Here is a 6726-nt window from a genome sequence, read left to right as displayed (position 1 = left end):
CATCACAGTAGTGTTAATAGACTTTCTGAAATCTTTCTCATGTAGATCTTTAGTTGTTTTTATTATACTCTACAGTAATCTGTAATCTCTGAGATTATTTCTAGTTCTAAAAAATTCTATGTTCCCATGGCAATTGAAATTTTAAAAATCATTAAATTCAGCAATATTTTATATTGATCACAATATTTTTCCCCACCTAGTTAGAATATGGAGAGAATATCTGAGGATTTCATTTCTTATGGTGCTTAAGGCCAAAAGGAGATCATTCTTCATTGGGAATTTTCTCTGGATTCTATCTTCTACAATACTTGAGAGGGGCATGAACCCACAATGTGGCACACTCCTTGGTGAGGGAATGCACTAAGATGTAAGACCCTTACAAAGACAAAGTGGAGTGGATAGGTGAGGCAATATATGGATTTCTAGTAAGAGTGAGGAGAGAGACACACAGTAGGCATTTAATAATTCTTGTTGATCTGGAATGCTATGAACATGGTGTCCTTGAACCATGGTGTTGAGTATAGACTTTTATAATTCCAGAACAAAGGTAAAGGTTCTTTCTTCCCAAACTCCCCTTCCCTTCAGTAGTAGTTGATTTCTCTAGAGTTTTCCCATTGCATGAAGCAGATGGAACAATGTTACCAGGTAGGTGATGCAGTGGATAGAGTGTTGGTCCTCAAGTCAGGAAACCTGAGTTCAAATCTGCCTTCAGATACTTATTAGCTGTGTGATCTTGGGCAAGTTACTTAACCTTATTTGTCTCAGTTTCCTCATCTGTGAAATGAACTAGAAAAGGAAATCGTAAATCAAACCAGTGTCTTTGCCCAGAAAACCCCAAATTGGGTCACAAGGAGTGGGACATGATTGAAATAATTGAACAATATAAACAAATAAGGATCTACCACTGAAAATGTAAGGAAATTCATTATAATTATATATATATAATTATAATTCTCCTGAAGGTACAGGGTATTGAACTCTTTTGCATCTGAGTGAAGAGAATGTTTTATTACTTCATTTATATACTTACATTTCTTAATTAAATGTTTTTTGTTTTTTTTTCTCCATTGTACTTATTTGTTTCTGGTAATTTGCAACAATAGAGTAATACAACATATGGGGTTTGGGGCCATGAATTTTGAAGAGTTTTATTATTCTCAAAACAACTGTGCTGAACCTGGTAGTAGCTAATGGGCACTATATGGGAATTCTTCCAATTTACCCAGATCACCTGGAACTATAATCTAGGCCTTCAAAATGCTCATAGCTCTTGCCAATTTTATATCTCTTCCAAATATGTTAAGTATCTTTCAACCATATTTTAGTAATTGTCCAGTAAGTAGATCATGCAAACCATTACTAAAAGTTTTTCAAAAGTCAAGTTATACCCCATATACTGCTTTTTCCATCTGCAATTCAATTACTTTGTCAAGAAAGAAAATAAGGTTTGGCTGACCTGATTCCTTTCTGACAAATTGGTGTAGACTCTGATTCAGCATCCCCCCAACCCCCATCTGCTTCCAGTTGCTTGCAAATAGATATTCTCCCCAAACAAATTGCTACCAAAGCTTTCTAGACTTGTAATTTTCCATGTATGTACTTATTTCCCTTTGAAAAATAAGTCAGACATATTGGACATTCTAGTATCTCTAATTTGTAGCATTCTGTTTCATATATAGATCAAAAAAAAGGATGTGAATTTTAAAATTGGATCTTGGTATTAATAGAAACAGTCACCCTCAAGCTAAGTAAGAGTGCCAATCAGCGTAAATGAAATTGGCAGTCATGGAATTGTAGAATGTTAAAGCTGGAAAGGACCTTACAAAATAATAATAATAACAATTCACATTTCAACAGAACTTTGTGATTTATAAAATGCTTTCATCACAACACCCTTATGAGGTGGGTAGTGAAAATATTATTCCCATTTTAGATATAATTATCACCATCATCATAGATGATAACTGGATCATATTTCATGATAAACAAAGCACTCAACAAACATCATCTCTTTTAATTGTCACAAATGTGAAGATTGTGAATTAGATAGTGCAAGTATAATTATCTTTGTTTTACAGCTGGGGAAACTGATTCTCAGAGGAATTAAATACCTTGCCTGGGGGCACACAGTTAATGTTGGATCCAGTTCTGCTGACTCTAAGTTCAAGGTCCTTCCCTTTGAACATACTACCTCCTTAGGATGCTAGAGCTGGAAGGGTCCTTAGGATCCAAGGACCTTTGTCAACTGCCAGTCAAAACCCTTCACTATATAGATGAAGAAACTGAGATCCAGAGAAGGAAATTACTTGTACCAAATGACAAAGCTAGGATCTAGAAGAAAAGCTGTATCTAGAGCTCAATTCTCCTGACCAGTTAATCCAGTACTGTATAAATCTATGTCAATCATATAACCTATTTTTCTTGAACTGCAGATATATAGACCTGGAGATGGTGATTTTTGTAGCTTTCTGTCTCTAGAAGTTCTTTAAAGTCACCAAAAATAAGGTGACACTTTATACCCTTTATATTTTTGGAGCATGAAAAGCATCAGGAATCTTAGAATGGTCAGATGCCAAGAACTCCCCAAACTCTGGAGAATCGAGAAATATGAAACATTGACTTTGGGGCCAGAGAACTCTACAGAGTTCAAATTCAAATTCTGGAACTTACTATCTGTGTGACTTTAGGCAAATTATTTAATTGCTCTGTATCTCAGTTTCCTCATTTGTAGAATCGATTCTAGATCTTCTGTTCTCCTTGTTCCATGCTAAATTTTATCATTTTTCTCTACCATTTACCAAATTCGAGTGAACTGAATTTTTATTTTTCCCTGAGAATTTTGCAGTCACCCTTTGAATTCACTGGTAAAAGCCCCTACCTAGTATCACAAAATGTGACTAGGGAAAATTGATCTGTTTTCATTGTTACTTAGTTACAGCTGCCAAAGCATGGCAAAAATGAGGCAATCAGAACTACTAATGGCAAATAGACACCCAGCTATTAGTATTAAGGATGGGGAGGGGAGGGATTGAGCTATAAGAGTTAGGGTAGAGGCAGCCCCTTTTCTCCTCCCCTTCCCCACCTCCCAGATTGTGAAGTAATCAGAGTTTGTGTTCAGTGTCCCAAGTATCCTTTTTTTGTACCCCTTTCCTTGCTTCACTAGTGGTGTTCCAATACTTAAGACTTTATGGTACCCCTTAGAAACCTATTCACAAGTCTCTGAGAAGCATATAAGGAAGGTGTCAATGAATGATTAAAGTCCTAGTCTGGGGTGAGGGTGGGGTTGCACTTTTACCAAGGACCAAAGGCTTATGTTAAAATCAAATAGGATTTGACCTTGGCACTGAACACTCCCAGGAGAGGAAACTTTCTAAACGAGGGCAGATTGGCAATTTCTTTGCAACTTAGAGAATCTTGGAGATTTGCTCTGAGTCCTGAGAGCTGGTGACTTGACTAGGGTCTCACATTCAGTATATATATATATATATATATATATATATATATATATATATATATATATATATATATATATATATATATATATATACAGACACATGACTCAATTCTAAATTTGCAAAGACTGTTTATCTATCCATTAACCCACATTGCTATAGCAACACAGTTTAAATGGAGGAACTTCAGGCATCAGCTAGTGTGTGGGCGACTTTTGAGGGGATATAAAAGCCTTCACACTTGACATCATACCAAGCTTCTTTAACCCACATCTAAGCTTCCCTGGGGAAGCTGGGTGCAGTGGAGAGAGTATCAGATATGGAGTCAAGAAGACATGAGTTCAAATATGGCCTCGGACACTTATTAGGAGGGTGATCTGGACAAGTCACTGCCTCAGTTTCCTCATCTGTAAAATGAGCTGGAGAAGGAAATGGAAAACCATTTCTGTTATCTCTGTCAAGTAAACCCCAAATAAGGCCACAAAAATTCAGACACAACTGAAGAACAACAATAATCTGGTCCCAGATAGGGGATTTTTTTCCTCTATTTACTTCTCTCCCACACACTTTTCAAGAAATAAAAACTTGAGGCCAATCACAAGTAATCCAATGACGGTGATAGGCTGGGCAAAATAAGGTAGCCACAAACCTGACATTTTTACCTGGTTGGGCCTGCTTTAGAAAGGGTGACTGGTTATTCCCTTGCATTCTCACCTACATCTACATGTATAAACAATAATCTTTAAGATATGAGGGAATGAACCCTAGACTTAGTTTCAAAAGATCTGGGTTCAAATCCCAATTCTATCATTTTGCAATTACCTTCAGCACGACTTTCTATATTTGGAAACAGAAGTAATAATCCTTGCCTAAGTTGTATTGTTGAGAAGAATGCTTATGATAATGTGAGTAGAAGTGTGTTTTTTATACAATTCTACTATTATTTATTGGTTTGTTTCTCAGACAACAAGGATGAAGAAAATGAAGCTTAAAGTGAAGTGATTTGATTCAGGCATAAATGACAGGTTTGAATTACAAACCAAAGTTGGAGAAAAATTCTCCTTTTTCTTCTTTAACTTCTTGTGAAAATTTCTGATTAAGGACATCTAGTCTTTTGTTGAAGGATTCCCCTCAAGGTCTCATTTTGGTGTGTCGGGGACCCTGGGTTTTGGAAGTCTATGCCAAAGAAGTGCAAATTTGGGCAGGTACAACCAAACTGAAAAAGATTTCAATGTCAGCTAAATGATAGTCTGCTTCTATTTTCTAAGAACCAGTTTAGCTAAGTCTGGAGAAGTTTGTGAACAGATGATTAACTGCAAGACAAGAAATTATTTGGTCACAGCAACTCATGATACTTTTTACTAAACTATGGAGGGTCTGTGCCAGTAGACATAGTAATTTTACCAGTGGAATTATATCTATTTTGAAGCATTACTAAAACAGTCCAGAAGTATAGTACAGGCATACCTTAGAGATACTGCAATTCACTTCCAGATTATGGCGATAAAGTAAATATTGCAATAAAGCAAGTTACAAATATATTTTGGTTTTCCAGTGCAAATACAAGTCATATTTGCTGTAGCGCACTGTGTGCTATAGTGTCATGTCTAAAGAAACAATGTACATATCTTAACTAAAATATGCTTTATTGCTAAAAAATACTATCCATCATCCAGTCCTAATCTTGCCTCAATGTTGATTGCTATTAATTGATTAGAGTGGTAGTTACTGAAGGTTGGGATGGCTGTGGCAATTTCTTCTCCCTCCCTCCCTCCCTCCCTCATTCTCTTCCTCTTTCCCTCCTTTCCTTCCTTCCTGCCTCCCTCCCTTCCCTCCTTTCCCCCCTCCCTCCTTCCCTCTCTTTCTCTTTCTTTTTTTCTCTTTTTTATTGACACTGTATGAATCTTAGCTTTAAATTTTTTTTTTGTTTAAACAAGAGATTTACTAAGAAGGCAGAACAAGAATAGTTGATACAAAAATTTCCCCACAAACTTGAAGTTCCTGCCTTTTTTGACTCACAAAGTTCCTTATAAGAATGGGTTCAAACTTAAACTAGACAGGTACTAAAGCAGGCTCTTAGCTTTTGATAGTTCTGTGAGACATTTTCTTAAAATAAAACAACGATGAAGTTCTCATCAAATGAATCTTCCCTTCACTCGAACATTTAAAAGTCATTGTGGAGTTATTAATTGACTTAATTTCTATATTGTGTCTTAGGGGGTAGGGAGGCCGAAGAAGAGGGAGACAGATATGGGAATATACAGTTAATAGAACAGTAAAAATACACATAGTATTTATAAATTAAATATTCTGTCTCAAATGGGCACAGTTTGTGGTGTCCTCAAACAATTACAATAGTTACATCAATAATCACTGATCACCATAACAGATGAAACATCACATAATGAAAAAGTTTGAAATATTGTGAGAATTACCAAAATGTGACACAGACACAAAAACTCAAGTTTTTGGAAAAATGATACTGATAAACTTGTTCTAAGATTCTCACAAACTTTTAATATGTACCCCTCCAAATCCCCTCCATAATCTCTGCAAAGTGCAAAAAACTCAAAGCTCAATAAAATGAGATATGTTTGTACTTATATGAGTGTAAGGGATGGAGTTCTGACTATTCTAATCTCAATTAACAAAATTCTCTTCACTCTGTTACCTTGATCAGGTAGAAAAATGCCTCTTTTGATTGAGTTCCAAAATTAATCAAGGGATATGATGTGTAAACTCTGAAATGCAACTTCTTTGGCTTGAGGAAAAAAAATATTGGCTAAATGAGCAAGCTAATAACTGTCTAGAAGCTTTAACCAGAAGGAGAATTTGAGCAATTTTCCAGGCCATAGGTGTCCATCCCAATGATAGAATATTTAAATTTATCAGTTGAGAATTCCAGTGAGAGCAGACCTCTAAAATGGAATCCTCTCTTTTGAGGAGAGTTTCTCCATCTCTTTCCTTTCCCCTTTCACTATGTCATTAGGGTAAAGGGATCAGTAGGAGATAACCCATTTAATGTTCTTTCTATGTATGCCTTAGCATTCTCATACTTTCAGTAAATGTCCTTCTTCTCCGAGACGTTGAATACAAAATGTTTTGTGTCAGTAATTCTTATTTACACATTACTTACACACACCTTAGTAAAAACCTTTTTCTAAAAGCTAATTAAGACTACTGGCTGATAAAGAATGGGAAACATATAGCTGAGGGCTCATGAATGTAAATGTTAGAAAAAAGAAATCCCTTATAGGCAGCCAATAAAACTCAA

The sequence above is a fragment of the Sminthopsis crassicaudata genome, chromosome 2 (genome assembly GCF_048593235.1).
Source record: "Sminthopsis crassicaudata isolate SCR6 chromosome 2, ASM4859323v1, whole genome shotgun sequence".
In the NCBI taxonomy this organism is placed as follows: domain Eukaryota; kingdom Metazoa; phylum Chordata; class Mammalia; order Dasyuromorphia; family Dasyuridae; genus Sminthopsis; species Sminthopsis crassicaudata.
Note: the sequence above shows the minus strand (reverse complement) of the source record.